This window comes from Phacochoerus africanus, chromosome 6 (genome assembly GCF_016906955.1).
Source record: "Phacochoerus africanus isolate WHEZ1 chromosome 6, ROS_Pafr_v1, whole genome shotgun sequence".
In the NCBI taxonomy this organism is placed as follows: Eukaryota; Metazoa; Chordata; class Mammalia; order Artiodactyla; family Suidae; genus Phacochoerus; species Phacochoerus africanus.
Window position 1 is genome coordinate 90,951,807 of NC_062549.1, and position 19,180 is coordinate 90,970,986.

Genomic DNA, 19,180 nt, shown 5'->3' on the forward strand with positions numbered 1-19,180 from the left:
CCAACAAAAACCCACTGTATAGCACAGGGGACTCTACTCAATGTTTTGTAATAACCTATAAGGGAAAAGACTATATATCTCTCTCTATATGTATCTATCTGTTTATATATATATATTTACTATAGTAGGTATATATACAAGACTATGTATATATGAATATATATCTATATATGTCTTCTATATCTACTAGATATATAAATGAATATATATCTGAATCACTTTGATGTACATTGAAATTAACACAACACTGTAAATCAGCTATACTTAAAAAAAAAAGACACCACTAAGAGAGTGAATAGGCAAGCCACAGAATATTTTCAATACATACGGCTGGCTAAAGATTCATATGCCGAGTATAAGAATTTCTACCAGTCAATAAGAAAAGGATAGACAACCCACTAGAAAAATGGGCAATATTCTGAATAGGTACTTTGCAAAAGCGGATATCTAAGCGCCCAATAAACACAGGCGAAGGAACTTGACTTCATAAATCACCATAGAAATGCAAAATTTAAATGGCAACTGTGCAATAGAGATTCTCATACTAAGTGAAATAAGTTGGAAAGAGGACAAATACCATATGATATCACTTAAACGTGGAATCTAAAATATGACACAAATGAACCTATCTAAGAAACAGAAGCAGACTCACAGACATGGAGAACAGCCTTGTGGTTGCCAAGGGGGAGGGAGGGTGTGGGGGAGGGATGGAGTGGGAGCTTAGGGTTGACAGATGCAAACTATTATATATGGAAGGGATTAAACAACAAGGTCCTACTGTGTAGCAAAGTCTTACTGTATTTTCAACGTCCTATGATAAACCATAATGGAAAAGAACATTTAAAAAGAGTATATGTATGTATGTATGTATGTATATATAACAGAATCACGTTGCAGATATTAACACAACATTGTAAGTCAACTATACTTCAATTAAAAAAAAATTGCAATGGGCGTTCCCGTCGTGGTGCAGCAGAAATGAATCCAACTAGGAACCATGAGGTTGTGGGTTCGATCCCTGGCCTTGTTCAGTAGATTAAGGATCCGGCGTTGCCGTGATCTGTGGTGTAGGTCACAGATGCAGCTCGGATCCCACATTGCTATGGCTCTGGTGTAGGCCGGCAGCTGTAGCTCCAATTCGACCCCTAGCCTGAGAACCTCCATATACCGCAAGAGTGGCCTGCAAAAAGCAAAAAAAAAAAAAAAAAGGGCAATGAGATGCCACTACACCCCCCATAAGAATGGCCAAAACTGTAGACAACCCAGTTGCTGGTGAAGCCATTAGAATTTCTGTATACTTCCAGAAGGAATATAAGTTGGTACAATCACTTTGGAAAACTGTGGCAAAAGCTACTAAAGCTGAACATATGGCTGCCTGATGACCCAGCATTTCCACTCCTAGATTCCAAAAGACACGTGCAAGAATGTTCATAGCAGCACCACCTGCAACAGATAAAAAACCAGAAGCTACTGGTCTCCCAACAGAGAAGGAAGCCCCTCATCCGCCCACCCCCATCCTCTGAGGACTGAACATGTGAATTTAAGATGAAGCATGGAGAGCTGGGTAAAATACCAGAAAGCACTTTCTGACAGTAAGGTTGTTCCTGGAAGTCTTTAGGGGAGAAGTTTCATATGGTCGGGAAAGAATTTGCAGTGCTTACTGCTAAAGGCAGGAACCGAGAGGGTGAAGTTTCTAAGTTTTCTTGCCTGAGATTCTGTTTCAGTGGAAGTGGTGATTCTCTGAGACTCGGATGATGGGGAGAGAGGTAAAAGGAGTGAGGAAGTAAAGTAGGAACTGAATAGCTTGCTGGTTCACCTCAAGGTGTTAACATTTATCCATTTTCCTCTATTGTTCTTTTTCCAACAGATCTCTGGGCTTGAGTTGCCTTGAACCTTGCTCAGCTGCAGGTCTAGATGGTGAGGTGACTCTGCAGGGCTTCAGCTAAGGCAGGAGACAGGGCAACCACAAATGGTCTAGCTTGCAAGCTTGAGGGTTTTTTGTTTTTTAGCTTTTTGCTTTTTAGCATCACACTGGCGGCATACGGAGGTTCCCAGGCTAGGGGTTGAAACAGCTACAGCTGCCAGCCTACACCACAGCCCACAGCAACACAGGATTGAGCTGTGTCTTTGACCTACACCACAGCAACACTGGATTCTCAACCCGCTGATCGAGGTCAGGGATTGAACCCGAAACTTCGTGGTTACTAGTCAGATTCGTTTCCGCTGTGCCACAACGGGCACTCCCACTTGAGGCTTTTTGCAGGCAGAGCCCTTGAAGCCTTGCCCCCTGGCTGCTGCTACTTTCACTGGGTTCCAGCAACCTGAGGGAGACTCCCCTACGTCTCACTCTACCCCTGCAGAATGAGGCTTTGCTGCGCCTTCAGAGGTGTTAGTGACACTGGGTCTCTGAGCTGAACTGGTGGCACACCTGTTTCTTGGGGATGAAGATCACCCCAGGGAAGCAGGGCTACTCCCAGTCTGAATTCTTCTGGGACCTTGGCTGACCTTGAATCAAGACTGGGTTGGAGGGGTAAGAATCAAAGCCCATAATACTAGTACTCTAAGGAAAATGAGGGGTGAAAAGGAGGTAGGGACTAAAGTGGGGGCTCTCATCCAGAAGGGGCCTGACACTCAGGGGCCCTCATTACTCAGGGTCACCTGGCAGGGGAGCGGGTGAGGGACGAGGGCTTCTGGGGGATGGGAAGATTCAGCCCCACTCCTAGGCGCTGAGAGGGGAGAGCCAGGCGGCCAGGGTTAGGAGGCAGCTCGGGGCATGGAGACATCATGGTGGGTCCCAGGGCCAACCACCAGAGCTTGAATCCTTGTTCAGGATACTCATCTGTTAAGAACGTGAGTTTTTTGTTTTGTTTTGTTTTTTTGTCTTTTTGCCTTTTCTGGGGCTGCTCTCACAGCATATGGAGGTTCCCAGGCTAGGGGTCTGTCTAATCAGAGCTGTAGCCACCGGCCTATGCCAGAGCCACAGCAACGCCAGATCTGAGCTGCGTCTGCAACCTACACCACAGCTTAGGGCAATGCTAGATCCTTAACCCACTGAGCAAGGCCAGGGATCAAACCCTCAACCTCATGGTTCCTAGTCGGATTTGTTAACCACTGCACCACAACGGGAACTCCAAGAACGTGAGTTTTTAACCTCTCTGTACCTCGGAGTGCTTACCACTAAAATGAATAATTCTTACCACTAAATCAATAATCACGCCTGCATCATAGGGTTGTTAGGAAGGTTAAATGAGATTAAGCCGTCAGAAGGCCTAGGGGATGCTAACGGAGCTCTCTCTGACAATGGCCTTCACCCCTTGGCCCTCGTCTTCAGTCCTTACTAGCCACATGCAGCCACCTCAGGTGGCTAGGGAGGCTGAGGAAGTGAGATTTTTAACTGCTTTAAGTTTTTCTTGATTTAAATTTAAATAGCTGCAGTGGCTAGCAGATGCCTTGTTGAATAGGCAGGCTTAGAATAATGCCTGGCAAGTGGCACGTGCTTGATGAAGATTAGCTATTGTTTCAAGGAAAAGAAAGGCTTTTCAAGGAAAAGCCTCGGGCCATCAGAGCCTTCCTCTCAACCTTAGGTTTTAGGGGTAAGGCCCAGAGAGGTGAAGTAATCTGTGCAAAGGTACTCAGCCATAAAGCTGGCTGGGATTGGAGCCACACCACTCCCTGGGACTGGAGGCCCAAGGAAAGACTTGACATCATGTCTCTGTGTTAGAGTCAAAAGAGAGAACAAACGGAGGAAATTATCAAAACCCTAGAATTTAGGACAGGAGTCCACTGATGACGGAGCCAGACTGAGAATGAAGTTCTGGGCCTGACCTGCAGGGGGCAGACGATACCATGAGGCACTTGATCACCACCCTCTTTCCTTCTCCCTCCTTAGAAACCTGGAGAGAGCGTGGAGAGGCCAACAGGAAAGTTTGTTTCAGGTCTGCAGCGACCCCTTGTGGCTACGTGGACAATTGCCCTAACAAAGGACTCCATACTAAAACATCATTCTCCATCCATCCATCCGATTTTTTTATTTTTCAGCTCTTGATCAATCCCCAGCCCATCCTTGCCTCTAGGAGCTCAGGAGGAGACAGACAGATATTCAGTGCAGTCTCTGTGCTTCTTAAAGCATTTTTCCATTATCCTGTTTCATCACATTGTATTCAATTTGTTTTATTGTCTTTCTCCAGCTCCAGTCTGTGATCTCCCTAAAGCCAAGGGCCAAGTCTAATCATCATGGTGTCTCCAGGCTTAGCAGTGTAAGAGCTTCAAGATACACCCAAGTGGAATTGTTAGAAGTTTTGGAGTCAGAGTTGAGTTCTAATTCTGGTTCTGCTGCTTGCTATGTGGGCGAGAAGGCTGGGGAGGATGGCTTAATCTCACTAAGCTTAGGCGTTAAGTCTCCATGATGGTAATAACGATGTTGGTTTCTAGCATTGTGGAGAGGACTGCACTTAGGCACACATGATATTTTGTACACTCATCCCTCCGCCTGAAATTGAGTCCACGGGTACATCTTCTTATCTTCTTAGGTGCCTTGTACCAGCAATGCTCTCTGAACCTTTCTCTCCCATGAGTTCAGTCATGGTGTCTTTTTTTTTTTTTTAAGGTTTTTATTTTTTCTATCATAGTTGATTTACATTGTTCTGTCAATTTCTGCTGTAGAGCAAAGTGACTCGGTCATATATACATATATATATACACACACACACAATCTTTTTCTCACATTATCCTCCATCACGTTCCATCACAAGTAATTAGATATGGTTTCCTGTGCTATACAGCAGGATCTCATTGCTTATCCACTCCAAATGCAATAGTTTGCATCTACTAACCCCAAACTCCCTGTCCATCCCACTCCCTCTCCCTCCCCCACTCCCCCTTGGCAACCACAAGTCTGTTCTCCATGTCCATGAGTTTGTTTCTTTTCAGTAGACAGGTTCATTTGCAGTCATGCCCTCTTGACCAGATTGTTTCCACAGAGGCTTCTGAAAGATGCTTAAGTCTCTTTCTCTTTCATCTTCAAACCAAACCAAACCACTTCAGCTTCCACAAATGCCCTTCACAATCACTCTCTTCCAAATGGTGGAATATGATGGCCCTTTCCAGCCGGAGTTCTGAGGCTCACTGATGTGTCTCAAATGGCTGTAGGCATTATAAGATATTGATCTTCACAGCCCTCAGGGCAGCTGGGTGGGGCCACACTTCCAGCAGGGAGCAGCTACCTAGTGTGCCATGTAAATAAAACTTGCTCACCTACCCAGTGTGCCATGTAAATAACACGTTCTATATGCACCACAAAGCCAAAGTGTTTGGGAGGCACTGACGTGCATTCTCCCGTCTCCGTCTTCATTCTTCTTAACCTGCTCCAGTTTGACTCCAGCCTCCTTCCCGTCTCCAGTGCATCCAACGGACGGGTTTTTGTCCACGTTCTGTTTGATTTCAGGCTCTCGTCGTTACTGCTGATTCCTCTCTCCTTCCCTACACGCTGGGTCACCAGGACACCTCTCCTGATGCAGCCTCTGCTCCCTCCTTCAGTGGCTTTGAAGAAGATTTTCCAACCCCAGTCCAGGGCCCATTTCTCTTTTCACTCTCGGCATCTCTTGCTAAGTATTCCTATCTGTGCCCGTGGTTCAAACGATCACTTCTAATGCCATGGCTCCCAGATTTGTCTTGCTGTCCCAAGCCATGACCTTGCATTTAAGACAGGAAACAGCTCACTGAGAGCTCCACCTGGAGGTCTCAGACGTTTCTTAGCTCCTCCTGTCAAGACTGAACCCAGCCTCTGCCTTCTAACCCGGTCCTCTTCTGGTGTTCCCTGGGTTCACTGGCAGTGCCACTCACCTTCCAGCTGTGCAAGTCACAAACCTGGGTGTCATGATTGTGATTTGCGCCAAAGGGCAAAGTAGCCCAGCAAACATGTTGGCATATTTCACCATGACCCTTGTGAGTAACAGATGTCATGTATGTGTGCGTGCACACGTGCTTTGTATTTCAGTTGTTTACAAGTTCCCCAAGGTCAGCCTGCCCCAGTCCCGGTCATGTCTCATAGATTTCAATGTATATAACCATTCCTAAGGGAGCTCTTTCCTGACCGCTGCCCCCCACCCCCGGCTGGTTCAGGGGCACCGACATCTGTCTCAGCACTTAGCACATCCACCTGGCACTGCAATCGCCTCGTGTGTGCATTCCCCCCCCCGCCCACAGGACTGCAAGCTCTCCGAGGGCATGGGGCATGTTTGTCCTGCTCTTTGCTGTGCCTTCAGTGCCTGGTTCAACGAATACATGTAGGAATGGAGACTGAGATAAATACGTGGACTTTAGGATAGATCTCCCTACCTAAGCTGCTCCGTTGATGCTGAGTTAGCTTAGTATCCAAATAATTCAATACCTCTCTTCTTCCTTTCCTGGCAATGGGAGATCATTAATTTCTTTTGGCGGGGAGGCTTGCATTGAATTATTGCCATTCCTTTGAAACACGACTCCACCCCGGAGCTCCCATCATGGCTCAGCGGTAATGAACCTGCTTAATATCCTTGAGGACAGGGTTCAATCCCTGGCCTGCTCAGTGGGTTAAAGGAGCCAGCATTATCATTAGCTCTGGTGTAGTTCGCAGATATGGCGTGGACCCCAAGTTGCCATGGCTGTGGCTGTGATGTAGGCAGGCAGCTGTGGCTGCAATTCATCCTCTAGCCTGGGAACCTCCATATGCTACAGTGCAGCCCTAAAAAGACAACCCCCCCAAACAAAAACAAAACCCTAAAAAGCCCCACCTCTATTTTCTTACTTTTAACTGTAAACATACACATTATTACTATACATGACCATGTATTTTCCTAAGCAGCGGGTTAACAAATTCTCAGTTGTGCTTTACATAGGGCAGCCTTGACTAGAAGCCTGTGGTCACCCAAAGCAGCCTTAGAAATCAGGGAATGGCTCCAGAGAAGGAGCTGGAAACTGATGGAGGCATTCTTTCCTAGAGACTGAGGAAGAGGAGCATATATAATTAAAGCAATAAATTAGATTGGGGAGGGGGCTGTCTGTTTACCATTGTCAGACATAATCTATTTCATGCATTTACACAGAATGCATAAAATAGGTCAGATTTAATCTTTTTCAGTTTGCTTATTTTCTCCTCCGGTTCCCTGTGTAGACGCAGAACCCAGAGGAAAACGGGAAGACTATAGACTTCGTGTTTAGAGAAGGTGGTTTGAAAGGATTCAGTGCACTGGACCCTGCGAGGAGGTGGATGCCCAGGAGCAAAGAAAAAAACTAAAAAGAGGCAACGAGGTATATGGGGAAGAGAACAGCCCTGGGTTAGAACCCCTGCTGGGCTGCATTCACTGTGCGGCTTGGATCTCACTCTCATTCCTCTCCCCGCTGCGTTCATTCCCTCCACTCCTGCCATCGCCGAGTTCTCTCTCCACTGGGTTCTTTTCATCCACATATGGACATGCACAAACATCACCCCCGAAATACGCTCGCCCTCTGCCTTCCCCATCCCTTTCAGTTCCCACCTATGTTTCTCCTCCCTTTACTGCCCAGCAGCTTAAAAGAGTCACCCACCCTCACCGTCCCCTCTTCTGCAACCTGTACTTACTCCTCAGTCCCTGATGATCTGGCTTCAGCCCTCACTGCACCGCTGACCTGCTTTTGTCACAGTCACAGTGACTCCTGGGTGGCCAGCCCCAAAGACCCTTGCCTGCCCTCCAATCACCTGATACTCAGCCCCATCTCTTGAAATACTTTTCTTTCGTGGCATCTGTCCCCCCGCTCCCAGTCCTCTTACCTCTCTGGCTGCTCCTTCTCATGCTGTTTGCTGGACCCTCCTCTTCCTCTTGATACTGAGCATAGGGATCCTCAGAGTTCAGTCCTGGGGTCTCTTTTCTTCCTTCCCCCTCCCTTTCCCATCTCTTCTTGCTTCTTTTCACCACTATTGGCATTGTCTCCCTAGTCCTACAGCTTTCTCTTTCTTTCTTTCTCCTTTATTTTTTCTTTCTTTCTTTCTTCCTTCCTTCCTTAGGACAGCACCATGGTATATGGAAGTTCCCAAGCTAGGGGTCAAATTGGAGCTGCAGCTGCCCACCTATGCCACAGCCATGGCAACACCAGATCCCAGCTGCATCTGCGACCTATGCTGCAGCGTGGCAATACCAGATCCTTAACTCACTGAGCGAAGCCAGGGATGGAACCTGCATCCTCATGGATGCTAGTCAGATTCTTAACCTGCTGAACCACAATGGGAACTCTCCTACAGCTTTAAATAGTGTATGGTAACCCCAAATTTATGTGTTTGGACCTCAACCGACCTCTCTGGTGTACTTTGACCCCAAACATAAAGGGTTGGCTCTCCTCCACTACTTGGGTAGTTCACAAATAGCTCATACTTAACACAGTTGAAATAAAACCCCCATCCCTCTCCTTCTGGCTGGGAACAAACAAACAAAAAATCGAACCAAAGAAATGACCCTTTTCACCACCGCTGGCCTCCTCCCCATGTTTTCTCATCTCAGTGAGCACCACCACTAGTTACTCAAATAGAAACTTTAGAGTCATTCCCACAGCTAATCTATTACCCAGTTCTACTGGTTCCTCTCCAAAATATATCTCAAACTCACCTAATTCTCCCCATCTTTACTGCCACCATTATAGCAGAGCTCATGATACCCTTTGCCTACATTATTGTAAAATCTCTTAACCCCCTCAACCCTCTTACCCTCCCACGTGTTTCACACAGAAAAGACATGACCTACTCAGAATATAAACAGACCCAGTGTAAACACTCCTGTGCTTAAAACGTCCAATGTTTCCCCACTGCACTGAGAATAAAACATATCCCTTTTTATAGCGCCAGCAGAGGGGGGCCCTGTCTCTCCCACCTCATTTGAAGCCTCCCCCTTCCCTTTGCTGTAGACGATCCTTCAGTTCTGCTAACAACCACAGCGCCTCCCTCCTCACTGCCTTCACCTGCTGTTCACTTTGTGGTGAGGCTCTGCCCCGCCCTCACGCTTCCTCCCCTTGTGATGTGCGCATGCGCGCGCATGCGTGTGTAAGGATATAAACATTAAAAAGTCTAACAGATAACAAGAAACTTCTCGGTACCTAACCACCCAGCTCTATTTAATTCTAAAATGTTGTCATAACTGCTTCAGATTGTTGTCTTTCTTGAAGGCATAACGTAGTATGGAATCTGAAGACTTCCCCTTCTGCCTTTCCCCAAGTCTATTCTCCTCCCTTCCTTCCCAGAAGTAATTCCTGAACTTGGTATTTTCATACCCATGTTGTTTTTACACTTTCCTTACACGTGTGTGCATCCATCAATGATACGAGCATTGTTGGTATAGTTAAGTTTTATGAAAATGGTATTTTACTGTGGGAGGACTCCACAGCTCACTCTGTTCCTCAGCATGGTTTGTGTGATGGATCTATACTGACACATGCGGCTCTTGCTGTCGTTTCCACAGTGGCAGAGTGTTTCCTTGGACACGTGTGTGTATAACTTGATCTGTTCTCCTAATGAATGATAATGGTGACATTTTTGATTTGGGACCATTATAAACACCACTACAAAGAACATGCATTGCAGAAGAACTAAATAGGCATTTCTCCAAAGAAGACATACACAACAGGCACATGAAAAAATGTTCAACATCACTAATTATCAGGGAAATTCAAAGCAAAACTACAAGGAGTTACCACCTCACATCGGTCAGAATGGCCGTCATTAGTAAGTACACAAATAATAAATGCTGGAGAGGGTGTGGAGAAAAGGGTACCTGCCTTCACTGTTGGTGGGAATGTAAATTGGTACAACCACTATGGAAAACAGTAGGGAAGTACCTCAGAAAACTAAATATAGAACTACCATATGCTCCAGCAATCCCACTACTGGGCATATATCCAGAAAAAACTTTCATAGAAAAAATATGTGCACTCCTATGTTCATTGCAGCACTATTCATGATAGCCAAGACATGGAAACAACCTAAATGTCCAATGACAGATAAATGGATTAAGAAGATATGATACATTATATCTGGAATCTAATATATGGCACAAATGAACATGTACACAGAAAAGAAAATCATATACATGGAGAACAGACTTGTGGTTGCCAAGAGGGAGGGGTAGGGAGTGGGAGGGATTGGGAATTTAGGGTTAATAGATGCAAACTTTTGCCTTTGGAATGTATAAGCAATGGGATCCTGCTGTATAGCACTGGGAACTATGTCTAGTCATTGTGATGGAACAGGATAATGTGAGAAAAAATATATACATGTATGTGTGACTCAGTCATCTTGCTGTGCAGTAGAAAATTGATAGAACACTGTAAATCAGCTATAATGGAAAAATAAACATCATTATAAAAAATTAAAAAACTGTATAAAACTTCACAAAAAAGAAGATATGATATACACAATGGAATACTACTCAGCCATAAAAAATAACAAAATAATGCCATTTGCAGCAACATGGATGGAACTAGAGACTCTCATACTAAGTGAAGTAAGTCAGAAAAAGAAAGAGAAATACCATATGATATCACTTATACCTGGAATCTAATATAGGGCACAAATGAACCTTTCTACAGAAAAGAAACTCTCATGGACTTGGAGAACAGACTTGTGGTTGCCAAAAGGGAGGGGGAGGGAGTGGGATGGACTGGGAGTTTGGGGTTAGTAGATGTGAACTATTGCATTTGGAGTGGATAAGCAATGAGATCCCACTGTATAGCACAGGGAACTATATCTAGGCACTTGTGATGGAACATGAAGGAGGATAATGTGAGAAAAAGAATGTATATATATGCGTAACTGGGTCACTTTTCTGTACAGCAGGAATTGACAGAACATTGTAAATCAACTATAATAAAAACTCTTAAAAAAGAACAGGTGTACACATCTCCTTGTGCACACATTTGAGAGTTTCTCTAAGGTAAATAAAACCTTAAAACTGGAATTACGGAATAATAGCATATGCGCCTCTCCAACTTTACTAGATAGTGCCATGTTGCTCTTCAAAGATTTGAACTGATTTCCTCTCCCTTCGCAGCGAGGGCGTTTCCGGTCTCAATCGCTGAGCTGCCGCGCCTGATAAAGCCTCCAGGGGGCGCCGTGCAGCTGGCAGGGATTCAGAGCTGCCAGCGCTAAGAGCTGGTGAACTCAGCTCTTCTCCCTGCTAGATAGATAGTGGTTCTTGGCACCGCAGGTAGTCATTCTTGTGAATGGGATCCTAGAGGCGCGTTTAGGGTAGGCTTCAGCCCCTGGAGGTCGCTGGGAGGTGTGGTCTTAATCCTCCTCTCCTCCAGATCTTTTCTAAAATTTGAAAGAAATGCAAAGCAAAAACTTCTCCATCTTGAACTAAAACCAAAAAGGACTCGGGTTGCTAAAACAAACATCTATGTGCATAACATCCAAAATATACAATGCTAACATTTTAACATGTAATTTGCTTCAGATGTTTTGCTTGTTTGTTTATTTTAAGAAATAAAACATTTCAGTTACACTTGAAATTCTCCTATTCTTTTATTTCCTTGCTTTCCAGGAGGCAGATAATACCCTGAGTTTGGTGAGTATCCAAACCTTTTTTTTTTTTTTTTTTGTATAACATATGTAGGTATCCATAAATAATGTATAGTATTGTTTTTTTTTTTAATTTACACAAATAGTGTTCAGAATCCAATATTCTGCAGGTTTCTTCCCTGTGCACACAACATTGTTTCCAAGATAAATCTAGGTTGATATCTGTATACAGTGTTTATTCATTCTCCTAACAATGTATTTTTAGGTTGTTTTCAGGTTTGGGCTATTTAAATAATGCTGTATACACACTTCATCTGGATGTTTTTTTGTTTTGTTTTGTTTTTAATGCTGCACCTGCAGCATATGGATATTTCTGGGCTAGGGGTCAAATCGGAGCTGCATCTGCCAGCCTACTCCACAGCCACAGCAATGTGGAACCTGAGCCGCACTGGTGACCTACACCGCAGCTTGTGGCAATGCTGGATCCTTAACCCACTGAGCAAGGCCAGGGATTGAACCAGCATCTTCATGGACACTGTGTCATGTTCTTAACTGGCTGAGCCACCACTGGAACTCTGGGGGTAGAGATTTTTATGTTTTGTTTATTCTTACTTTTGAGCCCCTAGACGTGCGCCTGGCGCATAGTAGGGGTTCAATAAATTTGTATTGAGTTAATGAATAAATGAACAACTTTATACATGTTTCTAGGTTGCTCACATGCAGCCTTTGCCCAGAATATACATATAAAATCCAGTGAAGTGGCTGGATTTTCAGGTGAGCTCTCCACGTAACTCTCCAAGGCTCTTGTACTGATTTGTATATCCACCAACAAACTTAAGAGATTTCACTTCCCCTTAGCCTTGCCAACTTTGAAATTTGATGTATGTGTGTGTCCAACCTGATGTATATCAAATCACATATTCTTGTGGTAATTTGCATTTCCCTAATTTCTTTCTGACCCTCCCCCCCCCACCAATTGACTTCCTTTCTGGCTTTCAGGTTATCAGATGAGCAGAAGTGGGTGGGGGTGGATTGAGGCTCACTTGCAAACTGACTCCTTTGTGAGCCTGGAGTTTTTCATGCATTCCATGCCTCCTTCCCTTCCTGGAAGCCCTTTCTTTCTTTCTTTCTTTTTTTTTTTTTTTGTCTTTTTAGGGTGGCACCTGCAGCATATGGAAGTTCCTGGGCTAGGGGTTGAATCGGAGCTACATCTGCTGGCCAGATCCAAGCTGCGTCCATGACCTACACCACAGTTTGTGGCAATGCTGGATCCTTAACACACTACAGAGTGAGGCCAGGGATCAAAACTGCACCCTCATGGATACTGGTCCCACTGGGCCACAATGGGAACTCCTTCCTGGAAAGTTTTGAGTGCGTGTACAAGGCCAGATCTAGGACCTTTGAGGAGCAAAGTATGGAGGCTCAGGGCCACCCTCCCCGCCCAGTCCCACCTTGTGAGAGGCAGGAGAGGGCTCCCTGGGTGCCCATGCTGGTCTGTTATTCCCTGGGTCACTGGCTGGAGGAGGGTGCCATTGTGGAAAGCCCTGCGACCCAAGGTCCCTCTGAAGTTTGTAGCAGCCTCAATGCCTCTGAGGACCCCATGTGTTCCCGTGGTGGGAGCTGTCTTTGGAGTCCCTGGCACTGCCCCTCCTTGGCTCCCTCCATGCCCTCCACTTGCAGGAGAATATGCCATCTGGTCTGTTTGGCTCCTCTCTATTTGCCAGATCGACCACCATTTGGAGAAAAGAAGACATGTTTAAAGGTAAGGTGATGGATGCAATGGGAGAGAGGGCTGGGGAATGTGGGTGAAACTGAGGTGGAAAGTTTGAACTCACGGGGTACCCTTTGGCTTTGGGACAATAGGGAGAAATACTGGGGCACTGGGAAGAATGCAGCACCAGGGGTGACCACTCTTGGGGGCCTTTGGATTTGGTCAAAAGCCCAACATGTGAAATGTGACACCAGTGGATCAGCCAGAGCAGTGCCAGCTGCCATCTGAAAGGCACACATTTCTAGCATGTAGGGATGACACTTGAGATCCTATCCCATTTGAAAAGCATTAAAAAATCATAACCTGCCAATCCAGAGGTGAGCACTCTGATTTGACAACCCCTTCACTTTCTTTGGCAAAGCAAGAATGTCATTAACTTCCAGCAAGCACGGAAAGGTTCTTACTTAATGCTTCTCTTCTGAAAAGTCTTAAATATCAGCAGTGGTGAGACCTTGCCTCTCGTTAGCCGTGTTCAATCAGAAAGCACCGTACCACTGCTAATGGGGCCATTCTGTCACTGCGTAACTTAAGAAAAATGGAACCTAGTGACATGTCCTCTGCTGTGGACCAGATATAATTCTAACCCTTTGGCGTGAGGTTCTGCTGCCTTTTCACTGCCTTAATCCAACCATGTGTTTTCTGCTGCCTACTGGATGAGATTTCTGCCTCGTCCATGCCAACTGACTCCCTACATCTTTCCCTCGCCCTCACTGCCACCCATCCACCCTGCCCACCTCTCTCTCTAAGCCTCCCTCTGTGGACTCTGACACATGGCATGGGTCTATCTATCTATCTATCTATCTATCTATCTATCTATCTATCTTTTGCTTTTTAGGGCCACACCCTCAGCATATGGAATTTCTCAGGCTAGGGGTCAAATTGGAGTTGTAGCTGCTGGTCTACACCACAGCCACAGCAATGCAGGATCTGAGTCGTGTCTGCGACCTACACCACAGATCACGGCAACGCCGGACCTTTAACCCACTGAACAAGGCCAGGGATTGAACCTGCGTCCTCATGGATGCTAGTCAGATTTGTTTCTGCTGAGCCACAGCAGGAACTCCGGGCATGGGTATTTTTAATAACATCCAAGATGCGTGTGTCCTTTTAAGCTATCTGACCTTCACATCTCATTGAAGATCCAGCTTTTTGAATTTTACCAGATACACGCCTCTTATCTCTTCAGTTGCTCCAGCATTGCTTAAGTATTTATGTATTGCACCTTTTTAAATTGTATGTATCCATCTCACGTGCATGCTGAGGGGTGTACATGTGCCATATATCCCCCACTAGATCATACATCCCCTAGATTTCTTCTTCTCTCCCTACTTGTGCATCTATGTGCAGATACGCAGGCAGGTGACAACATGTTGGGTGATCAGCTGCCACATGCTTATAGAGCATCCAGGTGCCAGACATTGTGATGGATGCTACAGGTATGGGCACGGTCCTCAGAATCTAGTAGGAAAGAGAGAAATGAAACAACTGAGTGAATCATTATAGGTGAGCGGAGGGCTGCAAAGTAGAAGGACAGATGCTTTGGGAATATGTGTGAGTAGATGTGATGTGGGGGGTTGGGGGGGCTGTTGGAAATGATGCTAAACTTAGACCAGGAGTGGAGTTAGAATTTGGGAGCTAGACAGGGTTGGGGAACCCATTAGCTCAGACAAAGGGAATAGTGCGTGCCCAGAATGTCATGCAGGGAAAGCATAAAGCATCTGGCGGCAGGCAGGAAAGGGTTAATTCAGGTGGCAGTCTTGCCCCAACCTTATACATTCCCAAGGTCTTCAGGACTGCCCGCTTGACCACCTCCTGCAAGATGACCTCTGAGCTCTTGGAATATCTTACCTGATAAGAATGCTTTGTATACCTGAGTTCTTGGGCCAGGCCAGAGGGTCTATCTAATAGTGACATGGTGAATGCCTATTTGTATGTGCTGAGGCTGATCTGGGCCAACCACATCAGCCTGACCTCTGTGGGGGCTGGAGACCAAGGAGCTGAGATCAGTCATGCCTGTGTTGCCTACATGATACATGACCGACCCCCCACCAAAAACCCTGGACACCAAGGCTCAGGTGAACCACCCTGGTTGGCAGTATTTCTTATGTGTGGTCACACATTGCTGCTGAGAGAAATAAGCGATTAAGAGCAATTCTGGGGAGTTCTCAGTGTGGCACAGTGAAAAACCTGACTAGTACCCATGAGGATGCGGGTTTGATCTCTTGCCTTGCTCAGTGAGTGGGTTAATGATCCTGCGTTGCTGTGAACTGTGGTGTAGATTGCAGATACGGCTCGGTTCCCACATTGCTATGGCTGTGGCATAGGCCGGCAGCTGAAGGTCTGATTTGACCTCTAGCCTGGGAACTTCCATAAGCCTGTTAAAAAAAAAAAAAAAAAAAAGCATACCTGGAACCCTGCCCTGGCTTCTTCTGGACTCTGCCCCACACGCCTTTCTCCTTTGCTGATAGCAATTTATATCTTTCACTGAGTAATCCATCATAGAAAGGATAACAGCTTTCCTTCGAGTCCTTCTAGCAAATCACCAAACCCAAGGGTGGTCTTGGGGAGCCCACACACAGGGAGAGCAGAGAGAACAAGGGCTACGAGGGAGCAGAATGCATGAGGTGAGGAAGGAGATGGAGAAAGAGTCTGGATTCCTCGGGGCCTTATAGATCATGGTCAAGAATGACATGGTCCTGTCTGCGGGCTTAATTCCAATGTGATTATTTACCTCTATTCCATGGCCTTAGGCTGCATTGAGCCCTGACTAGACCTCACAAAAAGTTCCTATAGAAAAGATGCCAGTTGGAGTTCCCGTTGTGGCTCGGCAATTAACAAACCCGACTGGCAGCCATGAGGACACAGGTTTGATCCCTGGCCTTGCTCAGTGGGTTAAGGATCCAGTGCTGCTCTGAGCTGTGGTGTAGGTTGCAGACACGGCTTGGATCCCGTGTTGCTGTGGCTGTGGCATAAGCTGGCGGCTATAGCTCTGATTGTACCCTTAGCCTGGGAACCTCCATATGCCACAGGTGCTGCCCTAAAAAGAGAGAAAGACAAAAAAAGAGAAAGAGAACATGTCAGTCAGTGAATTTACTTGGGGTGGGGCTGGGGAGCCCAAGCGCACATAAAACTCACTGGAGGAGATGTGCAGTGTCACCTATCCAGATGGCTGTACTCCTTAGTTCTCGTATGGTCTGCCTTGACATTGGAGCAGAGCTGCTATTCAATATATATTGATAAAGGAGTAACCGTGGTGTGTTTATTATAAAAGCTTGAGGGGAAAAAAAAATCCCAGAACTGTTTTCCGTATTGAATCCCACATAATGAAAACTCAGAGGTGACATCACCAATCTGTTTCATGATCACATATCCATGGTGACAGAGTAAATCATGGGAAAAAGAGGGTGAGAGAGTGGTTGAAGCAATTGAAGCACTTTGTTGGCACAAAGGACTCCGTTATCAAGGTTGCAAATAAGTCATCAACTTCAGGCATGGACGTGCACCAAAGTGTTTCTTAAATTTCTGCTTGCTTGGTCAAGCGTGCTGCTTTCTCAAGAGTATGCCTTGAATCCATAATAGCCAGAGAATAATTTTAAAGTAATGAAAGAAGTGCTTATGTAATGCATTTCCAAATCAACAGGGGACTATATTTTTGATGGTGCAGGAGGCTTGAGGCAGAAGCCCGTTCGGGGTGATGGCTGTGCTGGTGGCCCTGTGCCTCTGATGGCCTGAGGAGCCAAGGGCCTCGATTCTGAGGATGACAAAGTGCTGCTGTGTAATTTCTAATTACAGTGAAGTCTCTTCTCTCCATTCCCAAGAGGGAAGGCGGTTTATACTTCAACAAACCCAGGTTTGAACCCTGTTCTAGCTGTGTGACTTTGGGGGTGTTACTTCAGCCCTCTGGGCTGCAGTGTACTGATCTCTGCAGTGGTTGTTATAAGTGGTTGTTTATAGGGTTGTTTTGAAGACTCAGTGAGATAATGCCTATAAAGCACTTGGCATAGCGCCTGGCATGCACTAAGGGCTCAAACGACAACACAACCAGAAAGGATATGAAGGTTTTTACTAAATCCTCAGACAGAAAGACATTTTCGAGGGCTCGATGCTGGTGCCTCGTGCCCTAAGACTCAGGCTGTGCAAGGACAGCCATGTGCTCTGAAGCGGATAAGAGTGGATGGGACAGAAGTGCCTAAGGAATCAGCCCTGGGGCTGCATTTTATTTTATCTTATTTATGTATTTAGGGTCACACCCATGGCATATGGAGGTTCCCAGGCTAGGGGTCGAATCAGAGCTGTAGCCACCAGCCTACACCACATCCACAACAACTCGGGATCCACCACAGCACATGGCAATGTGGGATCTTTAACCCACTGAGCAAGGCCAGGGATCAAACCTGTGTCCTCATGGATGCTAGTCAGATTCGTTTCCACTGAGCCATGACAGGAGCTCCTCAGGCGGCATTTTAAACAGCACTCAGGTGCTGCTGGCCTCAGTGTCAGATGCAGGGCTGTTCTTTGGCTTCCTAAGAGGATAAAGAGAGTGAATGCTGGAGGCTGTGCTGCGAAGATGGCCCTTGGGGTCAAGCTCTGATCATGAAGACAGACGCCCCCTCACACACTCTGTGTAACTGGGACCAGGAGAAGGTCTTGGCAGGTGGGATGTCTGGTTGAAGGAGCAAGAACCTGGAGTTACCACTTAGGTTTGATCCCAGCTCCTTGCTACAGGTGTGGGAAGCTCTTCGCCTGCCAGCGTGAGGTTTGGGCAAGTTACTGGTCCCTGAACCTTGGTTCCTTCATCTACACAGAGGGGAAAATATCTAGTTTGCAGAGGGACTGCAGGGATAAATTGATCCAGTGCAATGTGTGTGATACACCTGCTACATGGCAGGCACTTCATAAACGATGATGATTATAATGATATATGTAAGCAAAGTACAGTCATGACAAAATGTGAAATGCATTAGTGGTAATTGATATTGTTCTGTGATGAAGCAATCCTCTGAGATTAAATTAGTTTCTTTCTTAGGAAGAACAGCAAGATACAGACAGCAGCTTTGATAAGAATCTTGGCAGATGAATGCGCTTCATTCTGGGAAACGGTTTATGGTTTGGATCGAATCCCTGCCCCTGGTGACATGTTCATCACTGCCCCAAGAAGACCTGATGCAGGGGATGGGGGATATAAGGGGGACCATCAGTGACAAGTCACCCTATAGAATGTCATGAGCGGCTGTAAGGGATGGAGGGCAGCCGCAGTGGGTATGCAGGACGGAGGCCTCTCTTTGCAGCAGGGAGCTGTGTCTGGGACACGTGGTCTGGGAGGCTGTTATGGTACCTGGAGACCAGAGAGCTCACAGACCCCAGTCTGGGTATGCTGCAGGGGAAGTGGACGTGGGGTAGGCCAGGGAGGAACAGCCTCAGAGAAGGTTTCCTCCTATCCTGACTCCAGTAGCTTCTTCAACAGAACAGTTTTCTGAGAGAGGAACCCAAGAGGTGACAGGTGCAGAACCCAAGTCCTATGGAGGGATGCATTCCACACACAGAAAAGCCTCCACTCAGCAGGGAAGGCAGATCCCACGCCAGAGAGTAAACGTGAATGACACTTTACCAACATTGGGGTGGCGACCGATAGTACAGCTACGCCCACCAGCGACTAGTTGAGAATAATGCCCTCCTGGGTGTAGAGAGTTAAGGGTGTCTGTCACCTCTTGGAAGCCCAGCCTGGGGAAGGGAGGGAACGGGGATGGGTGCCAGACAAGGCTTGAAAAGGTGACAGTGTTTGATGGTGTGCGATGGGCTCTCTCTGCCCACGGGAGAGTGCCCCACAGGAGAAATCCCCAAACATGTTCCACTTCGACTCCCAGAGGAAATGAGAGCCTGTGGCTGCATCT